This window comes from Mustelus asterias, unplaced genomic scaffold (assembly GCF_964213995.1).
Source record: "Mustelus asterias unplaced genomic scaffold, sMusAst1.hap1.1 HAP1_SCAFFOLD_107, whole genome shotgun sequence".
In the NCBI taxonomy this organism is placed as follows: Eukaryota; Metazoa; Chordata; class Chondrichthyes; order Carcharhiniformes; family Triakidae; genus Mustelus; species Mustelus asterias.
Window position 1 is genome coordinate 473,926 of NW_027590151.1, and position 17,300 is coordinate 491,225.

A 17,300-nucleotide genomic window follows, 5' to 3' on the forward strand; every position below is an offset into this window, starting at 1 on the left:
ATGGATTAGCCATGGCAAATGAGTGATGTTACAGTTATACGGTGGCAAAACGTGCCTCAGTAAGGTACTCTGGGCTCACATTTTCTGGATAGCGTTTCAGCCATTTATGACTGAGATATGGAGTCATTTCTTCCCTCAAAGGCTTGTGAATCTTTGGAATTCTTTGACTTGTTATTGTCACATGTATTAGCATACAGTGGAAAGTATTGTTTCTTGCACGCTGTACAGACAAAGCATTCCGTTCATAGAGAAGCAGACGAGAGACTGCATAATGTAGTGCTACAGTCATAGCTGGGGTGTAAGAAAATGAATTCAGCATTGTTGGAGAGTTTAAAAGAGTGACAATGAAGTTTTAGAAGCATAGAACAAGAGGAAAAGATAGAGTTAGAAGGTATGCTGCGAACAGCTTGCAAGTGGTCGCCTCGCTCGGGCGCCATGCTGCATCAATTCTGTCGCCGCACAGAGGTCTGTGGATCTTCAGTTGATGAAGACATTGAAGGTTGAGGTGGAGAGTTGTTGGAATCTAAGTAGATGAAGGGCTATCGGGATAAGCTGGGAAATTGCGATTGAGGCTGTGGGTCTGCCTTGATTAAGTCGTGAAGGAGGCTCAATGGGTCATGTGAGCCAATTGTACTCCATTGATGAGTTCAGGGCAGTAATGATGTGGAGTTGCCAGCGTTGGACTGGGATAAGCACATTAAGTAGTCTCACAACACCAGGTTAAAGTCCAAGCACATCCCCTTCATCACGTGACTCACCTGATGAAGGGGCAGTGCTCCGAAAGCTCGTGCTACCAAATAAACCTGGTGCTGTGAGACTACTTACAGGGCAGTAATATTAGTTGAAGCGTGTGATCGAATCTTATCACCGCTATATGTCTAGTTAATTATCTTTACGAACTACCTTTGTTGTCACAGAATACCATGCAACTCAAATGTAAATTATTGTTGGCAATTGACAGGTTTTGGAACCAGTTTCCTTGAATCATTGCATCGCAATGTTTCTGTGGTGTTGTGATTGTCACATTCGCCTTACACGCGAAAGGTCCCCTGTTTAATCCCGGCAGAAATACTTTCATCATAAAGAGAAAAGGTTGGATATCTAAACAGACCTGACAGCATCAGTGGAGAGAGAATAGAGCCAATGTTTCAAGCCTGGATGACCCTTCGTCATAGCTCCGGACTCGAAGCGTTGGCTCTATTCTCTCTCTACAGATGCTGTCAGACCTGCTGAAATTTTCCAGCATTTTTCTATTTTTGTTTCAGGTTCCAGCATCCGCAGTATTTTGCCTTCACAGAAAAAAAATCCAAATGTTTTTAATTTCAGAGGGATTCGACTACTGGAATTACTTGCGCGTTTGTCACTAAACAAGAATTGACCTGCTGAGTATTCCCAGTATTTTCTGATTGTAAAGTCAGGAATCACTCAGCAAAAGGAACAAAAGGAATTTATGTGATAGAGCACAAGGTCGGATGGATTACATGACACCAGGAATGGTGGATAAGGCAACATTGAGCCAGTGATAGTGGAGCCTGGGTGGTCTAGTGGTTCAGAGTCAATGTTTCCACCGCAAAAGCCCGGAATTGATGATAAATTGTGAACTAAACGGCACGTTGCTCAGCACGTACTTAGTTTCTGGAGCCGAAAGTCTTTGAACATGAAGGAAGAAGACATAATTTGTTTCAGATGGTTATAAGATGTTAGAATGACTGTGTGACAATGTCAGTAGCGAAAGTGACCTGAAATGAAGCAGTGGAGACAGAGATGGTTATCAACGAATTTCAGATCTCTGATATTAGCTTTCCTGGCGTCCCGTGGTCAGGTTTCGGCGCCATGTTCCGCGTTGGAGTCCCAGGCAAGTACTAGAAAACTTCTTATTCAACTCTTCATTAAACGAAAACACGCCTCACACAGTGTATGTTAAGGAAGAAACAAGTTTAATCGTCAGCTGGATGAATTGTATCAGAGCTGGAAAAATCAGAGATGTAACAACAACAGTAAACTCTGAAGAAGAATGACACGGCAGATATTTATCACAAAAGCAACTGACACACATGTCAAATTCTTCCTCTTTCAAATCGCATTGATTAACTCCTTGTTCTCCACCTCGGATATTTCCACATCCATCAAATATCGCCCACCTGAAAATTCAACCTCTTCTTTGCTCCACTGATGATGATATACTAACTCCGCACTGGGCGCAGGAATTGGCTCCATAACTCAGTGGTTGGAGCATATTGGGTATAAAGTTGGACAATTTAAAGTTTTTTAATTAGTGCCACAATTAAGCTTACATTAATAATGCAATGAAGTTTCTGTGACAATTCCTTCGTCGGCAGAACCGGCACCTTCTCGGGTAAATTGACAGCGAATTTAGCATGGCCAATGCACCTAGCAGCACATCTTTCACACTGTGGGAGTAAGATGGAGCACCGCAGGATACCCACGCAACACGAGAAAGACATGCCGACTCTGCACAGACAGTAACCAATGCCGGGAATTGAAACTGGGTCCCTGACGCTGTGAGGCAGCAGTGCCACCATGTTGCCCAGAAAGATATTCTCTTGTTCATAAACGGAGAAAGAGCAGACAATGTTTGAAAAGGTGACCTAGTTATTTTTTAATTCATTAGAAATGGGTGTCGCTGGCTGGCCAGCATTTATTGCCCATCCTGGTTGCCCTAGGATAGTTGAGAGTCAACCACGTTGCTACAGCTCTGGAGTCAATGTCGGCCAGGCCGGATAAGGGACGGCAGATTTCCTTCCCTAAAGCACATTACCGAACTCCATGTTTCTTTTTCCGACAATCACCAATGGTTTCATGGTCATCAGTAGATTCTTAATTCCAGATAGTTTTTATTGAATACAAATTCCACAACATGCCGTGGCAGGATTCAAAACCGGGGCCCCATAAAATTGGGTGCGTTTCTAGATTAATAGTCTCGCGATAATATCACCAGGCCATCGTCTATCCTAGTTATAAGCGTTTGTGTTGAAAGAGATTTGGGTGTGTTTGGACAAGGAACGCAGGAAGATAGCATGGTGGCGCAGCAAACAATAGGAAGGGAAATGGCATCTTGGTCTTTATTGCCAGCAGATTGCTGTATAAGAATAAAAACGCCAATTTACATTTATACAGGGTTTTGTTAGGAGCAACTGTGAAATATTCGGAGCGTTTTTGATATCCACGAGGCTTTTCTTTGGAAAAAAGGCTATCCTTCCATTGGAGACGGTCCACTTGGTAGGTTCCAGCGATGAGAGAGTTCTCCTGGGATGAGGGGCTGTGCATATTGGGCTGAAATTCCCTGGAGTTTAGAAGACTGAGAAGCAATCTTATTGAACCGACAGAATACTGAGAGATTGTTTCCCAGTCTCAGATGAGAACTCATCGGAGAACTGACACACAAACACATCCAGCCAAGACTCTAATTCTGAACTTTAATTGCATGTTTGAAATGAATATATATTATACCATGTGATATGTATGATATGAATAGTCATTAAATAAGTAATGTTGACAACACCTGACAACAGTAGAGCGGCAACATTTGAGAAATATTTTTATTGTTGCCTAGGTTCACAAGCCGGAACTGCGCGACAATGAATGCTGGTGGGAAAAACATAAGGACAACCTCCGCCTCTGGATGGTAGTGAGCCACCAAACATTTGCTTACGAGTCGAACGCAGGAAGAAATTCCGCCACTGAGACTAAGACACACCATATCAGGGTATCAGCGAGTGCTGGATGTATCCAACCCTAATTCTCTTTTCGTAAAACATAGTCTAGAACTACAACATGACCACATCGTCTGCAATACTATGCAAGCCCCTTGACTATTTCCCTCCCCACAGTATTGCTGCGATTTCGTGGTTACCCGCTTCTGCTAACATGGGAAAGGGCCACTTGATGAAGTAGATAGGGACAAACTGTTTCCACTGATGAGGGTCAGTAGCCAAAGGATTGGGATTAAAGATAATTCAAGAAAGATCGACTTGTATTCATGTCGCGCCTTTCCCGGTTGCTGGACGTCACAACGCGCTTTGCAGCCAATGAAAGACAGTTACAATTGAAAAGAAAAGTATCAATTAAACAAGAAAGGGGCACTCGGATTTGAACCGAGGGCCTCTTGATCTGCAATCAAATGCTCTACTACTGAGCTATACCCCCTCAGCTGTCAGTTGGTGCTCGGGATTCAATGTAGTCTTATTGAGGGGGATCGAGCGGTCAGATTGCATCCCGCTTTGTCTCATCGTAACTGGTTTCTGAGTGAAGTCGGAGAGCTTAGCGTTTAAATTAGCGAGATGTTTTCTTGTGATTTGGCTGCGATTTGGATCCAGATCTAGGAGATGTTTGTGTCAATCTAATCGATAAAATGTACCCCATTGTCATACAGATTTGACCTTGTATCCCCATCTCTATTGGCAGCGCTTTGCAGCCTATCACTGTCCTTCACTATCTGTGTTTGTTCTTGAACAGTTGCCCATGTGACATTTCCAATTCGGACACAAATATAGATCTAACTCCACTGCTTCTGATAGAGCTGTTTTCGATCAGGAAACAATTCAGGTTTGTTCAATGGATTATCAAGAACTTTAAATCTTAGCATATCGAAGCCGATCTATGACCCTGAAAGCGCCGAATCCTAAACACTGGACCACCAGGATTTCATCTTCCTGATTCTCCCAGATACTGAGTACAGGAATATGCCGTGTCAATTATTCACAGTCGCATTTCCTTCCAGTCTTGTGCATGTTGTTCAGCTTTGAAATTGTTCATATTTTCACACTAGCTTCCAGTGTGATGAAAGCGGAGCTGTGAAAAGCTGAAGTTTTTCCAACAGATTTACCACAATAAGGTTTATAACAAACATTGCTCTTTGAATGTGGTGAGCTACAGTGAAACTTAATGCAGTAGAAGGTAGCTCACTCATTCTGACAGGAGTTACCAGCAATTGCAATGTAAGTATGAGGTCGAGATACCGGCGTTGGACTGGGGTGGGCACAATAAGAAGTCTCACAGCATCATGTTAAAGTGCAACAGGTTCATTTGCTCCGATAGTGAAATAAAATTGCGTTATTTTACCAGCGCCCCGAAAGCTCCTGACTCCAAGTCGACCTGGCATTGTGAGACTTCTTAATGTAAATGGATTGTTGTGGGTAGTTGACAGGATTGTGGAATCGTGCAGATTTTTCCTCTTTGCTATTCAATCTGCCACAAGTATCGCTCCCGTTTTCGATCAGGAAGCAATGCCCCCTCTCCTTAATTCATGTGTTGCACGAGAGCAATAAATCATCATTCCCTGACCGGGAATCGCACCCAGACCGCAACAGTGAAAGCCGTGAATTCTAACGACTGGACCAACATGGAAATTGAGATGGCGAGAGCATTCTTGAGCAAGTGTGTGCGTGCGTGCGTCTGTCTGTGCGTGCATGCGTGCGTGCGTGTCTGTGTGTGCCTGTGTGTCCGTGTGCGTTTGCGTGCGTGTCTGTGTGTGTGTCGTACCCTCGGGTAATCACTGACCAATGAAGCCGTCGACCTCTTTATCGCTCAACTGTTTGTGTTCTTGAGCAATCATCCTCTGGAGCTTGTGCAATGAGGCCAGGAGAGTAACACACTGCATCATCCCCAATGTGATTGCGGTGCGATTTGCTGAAAGTTGTTAATTTTATCAAAATCATCCATTGCGAATTGTAAATGAAATGACCTTCAGTACCCGTTATGAATTCTCACAACATCAAGGTAAAGTGCAACAGGTTTATTTGGAATCACGAGCTTTCGGAGCGCAGCTCCTTCATCACTCACGCTGAGGATTCACCACATTTTTCTGTCTTTGAATGAAAGTAATAGATATCTCATCAATTCCCCGGTATCCTGAGTATCTGACATTGATTTCCACACTACATTGCTTTAAATCTTTGTTTTCAATGTGAAATTAAGCGTTTTGATTCCATGTGAAGGATTTACACTTACACCCTTCTGGGAAGATGGTGGCATAGTGGTAAAATCAGTGGAGTATGAATCCCATGGCTCAGGCTCACAGGTCACGATCCCACCACAGTCTAGAACTGAAACGGAAGTGAAAGCTAGTCTCAGTAATGAAGCTTTATTTTCTGATTGTCATGAAAACTCATGTGGATCTTTTGCAGAAGGAAATCTGCCATCCTTCCCCTTTCTGGTATCCATTGGACTGCAAACGCAAGGCAATGTGATTGACTCTTTACTGCCCTCTGAAATGGCCGAACAAAATGCTCAGTTCAGTGGGAAATAGGGATGGACAACAAATGCTGGCATTGACAATGAAATATACATTGCATTAGCAGCATTTTATGAAATGATTAATTCTCATTTTGTTTAATTTCATGTCAAACAGGGTGACATATTCTGGTGTCTTATTATTTAGAACCTCAGCCCTTTAACTATTTAAACAGGTAAGGTTCAGTCAGAGAAAAGTGATCCACTGTGATCCAAAACTAGGAATTGTAATTGCTGCAAATCCCACCTCAAAACAGAAAATGTTGGAAGCACTCATCAGCTTCAGCAGCTTCTGTGGAGAGGGAAAGAGAATGAATGATTCAGGTTGCTGACCTTTGACCCTAACTGGAACAAATTAGTGATTTAACGGTTTACAAACGAGTACAGAGTCATGGAAAATAGAGAGGGAGAGGGGGAAAGAACAAACGGTCTTTTGATCGGATGGAAGGCTGGAGTGATTGAATTACAATGGAGATGATTATTGTTCCCACTGACACAATCTCGCAGATCTGTGTTTAAATCTCATAATAAATGAGAACAAAACCTCTCGCTCAGTTCAGTGCTGAATACACCGCCTTCCAGTGAACCGGAGGCAGTTTTCAGTCAGAAAGCCGCAACTGTGAGATAAACAAAGTAGAAACGAGAAAGACTCAGTTTGAGCGGTGACACTTCTGGAGAAACAGAGAAAGGGAATTCACCCAGGAATGGGACAAATTTTAAAACAGCAACGCCCAACGTGGGGCTCGAACCCACGACCCCGAGATTAAGAGTCGCATGCTCCACCGACTGAGCTGGCCGGGCACATGGGCGAACTTGCTTTCCATAACCTAAAATGCATAGAGCCAAATATGGCTTTTTCATCTGGTGTCTCAGCTTGTTCTGATTTCAAAGTTTACAATGAATCGACCTACATAATTCCCAAGGTTCCTATCCATCCTTCTCAATCATCAATTGCATCATTCCCATCTTCCAATTCCAAGCTTCACCTCTCCCAAACATTCCAATCTCCTCTTACGTCATCCACCCTGTGTTTTTGTTCTTAATAATTTCGCCAGGGTTGGGGGGAACAGCCTCTCAACATTTACACTGTCAAACTGTTTCCCAGTTTCATGCTTTTAAATAAGATCACCTCTGATTAATCTAAACTCCAGAGCAAACATACTCATCCCACTGAATCTCTCCTCCCAGGAGAAACGCAGAAATGAATCCAGTGAACCTCGGTTACACACAGACAGCGAAAGAATGGAGAGAGCAAGGAGCAAAAGAGGTCAACGTCATAAAATCAGTCAGAGAGACTGACAGCGTCTGCGGGAGATATATAGAGACAATGAAAGCAGAAATAGCGAGTGGGGTACACATCCACAATCCACGTATGAATAACAATATACACACAGCCAGCTGTCTGAACCAACTAACATGGGGTCCTCTAAACTGGTGAACAGAAATAAAGTGAATGACCATAAGCATATTAACCTTTTAATGTCATGATTTTCTTGTGTGAGTGTTGTGTTGATAGATTGCCTGCACTGTGTGTTCAGGTTCTCAAACCAAATCCCACGTAAACCAATCCCACCGTTTGCACTAAAAATACATATATAAAACCTATGACTTGTCCAATACGAAACAACAGCAGAATGAGGGCTCTAGCCCGGCATGTGAACCCGAGATCGCTTGCAAGTTTGTGGATGTTGACACCCTGGGCCCGAATCATACCCCTCGTCCAACGAGCCGCTGCTGGTGAAGTTATTCACCATTCAAAGCTGCTCAGACTTCTGCAGTGAAAGGTGAAAATGCTGGAAAAACTCAGAAAGTCAGGAAAACAAATCTCATATTTTAGCTCCATAACCTTTCGTTGGGAATAACTGGGAATTGTTAGAAATGTAGGAGGTTTTAAACAAGTGTTATCCAGCAGCATAACAAGAGGGGAGGCCTCTGGCCGGGTGGAAATCAGGAGAGATTAAATGAGGGAAACAAAGAATTTTAAAGTAATGGGGCCATTCCTAAGTCCCTTACAGGACTCCGTTGTGTTGTGGATGAAGGGGAACCTGTGGATGCAATGTACGTAGATACCATTGGAGCCACAGTGATGAGTTGATGGGTTTTGAAAATTGAAAGTTACACTTAGGAACATAGAATTAGGAGCAGAAGTGGGCAAATTCACCCCTTCGAGCCTGAACCGTCATGCAATCAGTTCATGACTGATCTCTCCCTGTTCTCAAATCCACCTCCCTCTCTGTTCCAATATCCCCTCATCCCTTTTATTATCAGGAATATATCGGTCTCTTTCTTGAAATCATTTAATGATTCAGACTCAACCGCGCTATGGGGCAATGCATTCCACAAATTCACGACCACCTGTGAGAAGCAGTTGCTCCTCATCTCAGTTTGAAATATACCATCTCTCAATCTATACATTTGACATGCTGTTCTCGATTGCGAGTAAGAAGAAAAAATCTCTACGTTTACTCTTTTCAATCCTATTTAGAATTTTGTAAACCGCAATCACTTCAGCATCTTGTGGGACTATTCCTCCTCACTGTCATTTTCAATTCCCAGCAAGCACAATCGGTGTTGTCATTAGCGGAAGGAGTCACGAATGTTCCATCCAAACTGGACATATTAAGGGATATATGTCAAGTGATTTTGAAAAACACAGTTCACTCGTGACCCTGGGTGTCCAATGGGTTATGTTCAGTATTCTCCAGTGTTGTTTGGTCTCAATTCCCGCTCAGGAAACGATTATTTATCGCTCTCAGCAAACTATTAACAAATAACCTGATTCACTATCTGATCGAAAGCAAATCCACTAATATCAGCCGAGTGAGTTTTGCATGTCGACACCACAGCTAGAAATGTCACATGTGCAACAGGGTCAAGAACAAATACAGAAGCAGAAAGGCAGTGATCGGCCGCAAAGCGCTGACAATAGAGATGGTGATGTAAGGTTGTGCCGTGTCGTTTTTGGCATGAACAAAGAGGAGCGACATACCAATGTAAACAGTTGTTGAGGTAAAGGAACGTGTGCGGAAGGAATGGAGAAAATTATTGTGGACTTCGGAGTCGGAAACAAAAGACACAATGCTGGAAAATCTCACCAGGTCTGGCAGCATCTGTAAGGAGCGAAGAGAGCTGACATTTCGAGTCCAGATGACTCTCTGTCAAAGCTGGGAGGAGTGGAGTTGCTCCGATAGAGAATACAAACGGGAGCACAGGCTGAATGACGATCTTCCGATTTAAACCACAGGATTGCCAACATTGAGACTGCAGTCCCGGCCCAGGGAAGATATTGGGATTTTCCAGGTGAGGTTCAAATCCTGTCATGAGCGCTTCCCGTCATTCCTCATTGTGACATTTGTTTATTGAAAGTTATTGGAAATGAAGCAATGGGTGCAGAGATGATCAACCCATTGCAAATCTCTCACATCAGCGTCACTGATGGTCCAGTGATCAGCGTCGGCGGCGTGACGCGGTTTCGAATCCCAGTCACGGAGTGAATAAATTTTCGTTCATTTCTTCATTTAATAAAAACACGCCTCATAGCTTCTGTGAAGGGAGCAACAAGCTTAATCTTCCAGTTGGGTGAACTTGTAACAGAGCTGGAAAAGTCAGAGATGTAACATTAACAATAAAAACTGAAGAAGAGACACATGACACACACAACATACATGTCAAGTACATACACAATACACATATCAGATCATTTCACTTTCAAGTTGTGTCTTTTAACTTCCTGCTCTCCACCTCAGACATTTCCACATTCATCAAAAATCTCCGACCTCAAACCCCATCCTGGTCCTCAATCCACTGATAATACTGCGCTTACTAGAAGTTCGTCGCAGCATTTGGCTCCATAGCTCAGTGGTTAGAGCACTGCTCTTGTAAACCAGGGGTCGCGAGTTCAATTCTCGCTAGAGCCTGTAAGTAAAATTCAGCTGATAGAAATAAGCTGTGGGAAAGGGGCTGGGAAATGAATTAGAGACATTTGATGAGCGTAGGTCCAGATCGGGTGTAACTTTGGAAAACAAATAGGTATTTCCTTCTTCGTAAAAAAATAATAAGAACAAGACATATTTGCAGAGCTGAAAAAGGTAAGTGTCGATATTGAGAATAGAATAGATGCGTTTGTACAAGGAATGCATAAAGCTAGCATGTAGTTGCAGGTAATGATTGGAAGGAAAATTGGATTTTGGTCTTTATTGACGGCAGACTGGAGTCCAAGAATAACGAGGTGTTGCTGCAGTTGCACAGAGTTTTGTTGAGACCATATGTTGAATATTCTGCACAGAGATGATATTCACATTTAATAAAGGATATGTTTCCATTGGAAACGGTGCAGATAAGGTTCAGCAGATGATCCCTGGGATGAGGGATTTGTCGTGTGATGGGAGGCTGAGTAAATTGGGCCGAAAGTCTCTGGAGTTTGGAAGAATGAGAGGCGATTTCATTAAACCTACACAAGTCTGATTGGGTTTGATAGGGTGGAGGCTAAGAAATTTCTTCTGCTCGTCGGGAAATCTAACCCACGGCAGTACAGTCTCAGGAAAATGGGCTGAGCATTTCGGCCTAAGATAAGGAGCAATTACTTTATTGAAATGGTTGTGAATCTTTGGAACTGTGCCAGACAGTTATGGAAGCTCCATCATCAAATACATTCAAGTTTGGGATAGACAGGTTTCTGGTCTCTCGGGGAATTCAGGGACATGGGGAGCTGGTGGAAAACTGAATTGCACTCCAAGATCTGCCATAACGGTATTGAATGTCGGAACAGGCTCGATGGACCGAGTGGTTTACTCCTGCTCCTATTTTGTTCATCTGTATGATCAAGCTAGTAATTCATGCTAAAATAAAAACAGAAAGTGCTGGAATTTCTCAGCAGGTCTTGCAGCAAATGTGAAGCAGAGAGTTAAGGTTCCGAGTCTAATTATGAATTTTCTTAAAGCAGTAACTGAGTGTGAGTTACAACAATTAGCACAATATCGAGGCAGGGAATTTAATTTAAATCCAGGCAGCGAAAGCCCTGAATTTAAACTCCTGTGTTATTTCTGTAGTAAACTTGTTCAGGAAACTTACCTGCCAATTGAAAGTGTGGATGTTTGAGAGCCCCCCGAGCCAAATGGACTCCCGCTATTCCTGTTTCTGCTTATGTTCCCGACATAGATTTACTTTGTGCCCTTCTGTAACAGTGAAATATTGTCCAAACTTTGCCAGTCTTGCTGTTATTCAGTAAATTACCATACTGTCATGACACAGAGGTTAATCCCCTTTATCTCACATCGTAATCTGGAAAAACTGTTTGTGACGCTGCTAACTCCTTTTGCTTAACGTTCCGAGTCTTATTAATAAGACAAATGCCTGTCAATCACTTTGAGTGAATAATTAACAAGCTATTTCATTGAAATAACCAAGAACTTTAAGTAAACAATTAACATGTTAATTAAGGTACGGTTCGACTGAAATGCTGTTCAAATAATACGAGGAACATTCATTACCAAAACAGCGATAACGGAATTTTCGTCACTCTCAAATAAATTATACAACCAGGCTTGATGGGATTCTCAGATTTAGGAGTTCTTCAGGAGTTGTGCGCTGTCTGTAAGGTCTTTCTAACCCCGTATCCTTCTGTTAGATAGTTTTCTTAAGCGATTTTTAAATTGGCAGGGATGGAGAACTGCTCCATAGACAAATGTTTTTTTTTAACGGGCTGCTCTGGCATCTAGATATGTTCACCCAAGATATTATCTGGAGATGGCTGCTCCTCTGGCCCTTTTTACCTGCCATGACCTCGCAATTTTCTTGCACCACGATTGGTTTGATGCTGACAACAACAAAAAAATCAAAGCTGATAGGTTCCCTTCAGCTGAGTGTTCACTTTAAACTTATAGGCTGAGCTGAATGTCTTCTTTAACTCAAATCTTAACAAAATGCAAAAACTTGTGGGGCCTGTTACTAAGTCAAACCTGATGTTTGGTCCCTTTCAAACAAATGTTGCAACCTGGAGTCTGTATGTACTCTACATTTGAGCACATAACTCTAAAACAGCAATTCAAGGACTGTTTTCTTTCCCTCTAGCATTTTTTTTAACAATTCTTTTATATGTTTATAAACATTATTTTATATGTTTACAAACTCAACTTGAAACTGGCAGATACAAGCTGGCTCTCATCTCTCTCTTTGCAGGATGGAATTCGTCTGGTCTACATGCTCACTGAAGCACCAACACGACAAGGAGCCATTTGCTGGTTCAATCCATCCTAGTAGTTCTGAGGAACTGTACTGCCCAATGAGACATCGGTGTCCATACGTAAAGGAGAGCGTCCAACTGGAAAATAGTGTTGAAAAATACGTCAAGGAAAAAAATTAAGTGAGGTATGAAGTTTTATTTAATGTGAACTTGAACGGACAGTTTATGGAACATGTTTATTTTGTTTGACTATTTGGAATGTGCTGAAACCCAAATAACATTCTTATATTTGACTAAGCTTCGTGTTAAATTGGTTGTTCAGGAAGAATACTCAATTTCTTCACTCTTCACTTACCTCCTACGCAATAGAACATACCAGGCATAGCCTGCGATGAGTGCATTAATTTCAACATCATGTTTCTATTGAATAGCGATGGTTTTGTCTCGGTATGTGGTATAAGTGATGATAAAGGAACACTGATTCCCCCCACCACCAACAGTTGGGGTGGCACATTGGCACCGTGCGCAGCACTGCTACCTCACAGCGCCAGGGATCCATGTTCGATTCACGACTTGGGTCAATGTCTGTGTGGAGTTTGCAGATTCTCCCTGTGTCTGCCTGCGTTTCCTCCGGGGCTCCGGTTTCCTCCCACGGTCCAAAGATGTGCAGGTTAGGTGAATTGGCCATGCGAAATTCTCCCTGTGTATACAAACAGGTGCTGGCGTGTGGCGACTAGGGCATTTTCACAATAACTTCATTGCAGTATTAATGTAAGACTACTTGTGGCTAATAAATATACCTTAGTTCCATTCGCCCCACAACATTCAAGTGGGCATCCGAACAGCCATAATCCGTAAGCAGTACTACAAGTCTTTTTTCGTGTTACTTTTAAAATCATGTGCAAGTCTCTCCAAGTATCAATGTTTTGATGCTTCACGGTCTTTAAAAATATTTGATTTTATATGAGTAAGGCGGAACAGAATAACCTGATACTTACGCTCATAGTACTCCAGGTGCCACCTCGTTTGTCACTCAGTTATCCTGCCTATGTTTCCTTGCAGACTCTCGGTCCTTTCTTACGGTTTACAGTCCACAGTTCACCTCGCCTGACATCATCAGAAGAATGCAAATATTTACTCTGCCTCTTTGTGTAAGTCATTAAAATAGCCGTTCATAGCCTTCCAACTTGAAGATGTAGCATATACTTATTTGTGCTTGTTCTAAATAACTTGTCCTCTTTCCATGCTGATATATTGGTAATTAAGAAGCAGAATAAAACCCTTTGGAATGCCAGGTTGACTATTTTTTTTTCTGATTGCAAAGTGCAATGTTGATACTTCCTCAGTAAGGCGCCCTGTCACTTTCACGATATTTTTATCAAGTTAACTGCCCTCTCGTTGCCTGATTTCAGAGTTGCATTACTGTTCATTAAGATTGCATCCATAATTGGAAGAATAACTCCTCAACCAAGTCAATTTTCTGTGTGATGTCTTCATAGAATTGATGTGCACCCACAGGTCTCTAAAGGGTTGGTCCATTCAGCAACTCCAGCAATGTTACTCCTGCCACTGGAAATCCACATCAAGCACGTGTCCCACAGAGTGAGCTGCAGCACCCAGAATGAGAGCGGACAGAACACATAGACAACAAAAATGTATTGAGATAGAGGCAGTTTAAGAATCACTGCAAGAGTGAGAGACCAAGGCCGATGCACAGTAAAAAATATCAGCGGGGATTGAACTTGGAAGAAACAGATTAACTTCACAAGACCATACGATTTGTAATTTATGTTGGCAGGCAAAACGAATATTTTTTAAAATACTCATATTTGAACAGTCCCTGATCCAGACACCAGGACACAACTGAACGTTTTAAACAGAATGCAGTATCTCTGAACAGTAATCGTTGTTGTCATCTTAGGAAATTTTTAAAAAATGATTTGGTTCAGAAAATACAAAACAACGATCTGAGGAATTACTTCTTGATGCGCATTACCTCTTTATCCATCTGTAAGAGAATCATGTTTTGATGCAGCGTAAGCAAATACAACCATGAAACTGACTGAAAATATCATCGCAAGTCCCTGTCTAAACAGAGGCAATGTACCTCACTTCTAAGAATTCGACCGTCAACTTTCTCTTCTGCAGAAAATAAAAAGAATGTCCAGTTTCTCCTGAAGCCTGGTAATAAATAATCTGTCGTTTTCTGTAACAGTTTGCAGTGAACTTTGATCTTCACCATTGGAACTCAGAACAGTGTAAACAGTTCAAAATGTCCGAGGTATTTTAGTTCGCTTTATTAGTTTTACAGATGCATTCCCTAGATGAGTTAATTGCCTTAACCACTGGTCCTCCTTAATCTATTCTACTATTTATATCCTCAAAAAACGCCCGTAGATTTCGTAAAAAATGACATGCCTTTCGTAGGTCCATGCTTGCATTGTGAAATCCCATTGACGCTTAATAAATAGTTAGTTATCACGTTTTTCCTCATAATAGATTCGAACACCTTCCCGCGACGAATGTCAGGCTAACTGGTCTATAATTCCCATTTTTTTCCATCCGTCCCTTTTTAAATAGTGAGGTTACACTTCCCATCCTCCAAACTGTATGAACTATTCCTGAGTCGATAGAACTTTGGAAGAGGATCACCAATGCATCCATCATTTCCAGGGCCACTTCCTTTATTACAGTGGAATGTAGATTATGAGGCCCTGGTGATTCGTCAACCTTTAACTCCCTTCATTCCCCCAGCACGATTTTCTTATTCATACTGATTTCCTTCAGTTCCGCAGTCCCATTAGACCTGAAGACGGGAATGGGTTCATGAATTCTAATACTCAAAGTGACAAAGTGAATTCTGTGCTATTTCGGGATTGTGTGAGAAACACTGTAGAACTCATGTTTATGTTAGGGTGTTTTCATGCTCATGTATCCAAGAACAGATAAGGGTAGCAGCTGTGGTATACAAGAATATGTTGTGCCGGCTAATCTGTTCTGGAATGTGGCGAACCCCGCCATTTTGTATTCTTTAATTATGTATTGCTATGTAACAGTAGGTGCCTACATATAGGCTTCTGTGATCGTATAATGATGCATTCATATATATTCATCGTAACCTGTATCGATATATATTATACAAGCACCTACGAAACATACATAAATTGTCATAAGCCAGTTAACTTGTTTGTACGAGACTGTAACCTTGTACGTTCGTAAGATACCCCACCTGTGTTCAGAGAACAACAGTCATGGCCTTGAAACAAAGAACAAAGAACAAAGAACAATACAGCACAGGAACAGGCCCTTCGGCCCTCCAAGCCCGCGCCGCTCCCCGGTCCAGGATTGAATCCTGAATCCAGGATCCCCGCCCAATTTTCCAGCCTATCTACATCCTAATATCCTATCCACCGAGCTGTCCCTCACAGCTACGATGCTTTGTTCATCACAACCTATTAACTCACCCCCACCCCCCCATTCCAGACCATGTGATCTCCAGGGAGAGGCGAAAACCCAGAGTGAAAACCCAGGGCCAATATGGGGAAAACAAAATCTGTGAAATTCCTCTCCGACCCCCTGAGGCGATCGAAACGAGTCCAGGAGATCACACTGGCCCTGATCAGAAAATGCTTCCCAACCCTATTCATTTCCACTTCTGCTTTACGAACACCATCTGAATTCCCTGCCCCCGAGACAGGTTCCCAACTATCCGCAGTCTCGCTCTGTACTGGCACCTGCAAGATGATCATAGAATGAAGCCTTGAAACGAGAAACAAAGAACAATTAGCCCGCGCCGCTCCCTGGTCCAAACAACCGTGAAGAAACCACCAAGGCAGCAGGATTCACACGATGGAAGACAAGCCACAGCCTGGGAACCAGTGAGGCCTGGGAAACTGAACGTGACAGGGGGGGTATAAATATATGTTCTTAACCTGTATATGCTGAGATGTCTGAGGCCGTGTTAGGCATCGGACGGTCTCCCACAATTGTGAAAATAAACCAATGTATTTTGACCTATGAATAGACTGAGAGGTATCTTTACCTACGACAGGCCTTTCGTGCTTTATCACTTCTGGGAGGTTATCTTTGTCCTCATTTGTGAACACTGGACCAAAGTCTGTGATCTATTCTTCCGCTACTTCTTTGTAATTATAATTAACCTCTGCTTCTGCCAGGGACCAACATTAGTCTTTACGAATCATTTCCTCCTCAGATATGTAGTCAGTTTCTATGTTTCCTGCAATTTTACTCTCATACTCTATTTCCCCCCTCAATTATGTTGTGTCATCTTTTGTTGAGTTCTAAAAGGCTCCCAATCCTCAGGCTTGCTACTTTTTTGGCAATTTTATATATTTTCTCTGGAAGATGAAAGGTTCCCGCTCCTGAATGACATTAATGAACAAGGTGAGCTTTGATGAAATGTTGGTACCTTTATCATTCATATTAATTGCATAATGACTTTTGTTTCAGCTTTTTCAATGAATTGAATTGAAATTCCCGAGCTCCCCGGGTGGATTTGAACTCCTGTCTCCAGAGCATTGTTTCAAGCTTCTGGATTACGAGCTTAGTAATGATATACTACACTATATGCTATACTACCTCTGGGAATATCATCACATCTAAAATGGAACTACTGAACATACCACTCTCCTTGAGCACAGGGCCAAAGGTTGAATCATGAATTGAGGCATCTGTTATGGGAGTTGAAAATATTACCATTTGGATTAGAAGTGATGTTGATTCCACTAAAAAAAGACTTTTAGCTGATCACAGTTTGTATTTTGACACTCTGACATTTAACTCAGTGTGTCTGGAGTTTAGGACCTGTGTGCAGTATTACACGGATGCATTTGATTGTCAGAAGCTG

The 17,300-nt window shown here is 42.3% G+C and overlaps 3 non-coding genes across 3 annotated transcripts; 1 reads left to right on the forward strand and 2 right to left on the reverse strand.

Moving 5' to 3' along the window:
• Window positions 1–4,095: 4,095 nt before the first annotated feature.
• Window positions 4,096–4,167, reverse strand: trnac-gca (transfer RNA cysteine (anticodon GCA)). Its single transcript has one exon. It is a non-coding gene; the product is annotated as a tRNA-Cys (tRNA).
• A 2,813-nt stretch (window positions 4,168–6,980) lies between these two features.
• trnak-cuu (transfer RNA lysine (anticodon CUU)) lies at window positions 6,981–7,053 on the reverse strand. The gene has a single exon. It is a non-coding gene; the product is annotated as a tRNA-Lys (tRNA).
• Window positions 7,054–10,096: 3,043 nt separating this feature from the next.
• Window positions 10,097–10,169, forward strand: trnat-ugu (transfer RNA threonine (anticodon UGU)). Its single transcript has one exon. It is a non-coding gene; the product is annotated as a tRNA-Thr (tRNA).
• Window positions 10,170–17,300: the final 7,131 nt, after the last annotated feature.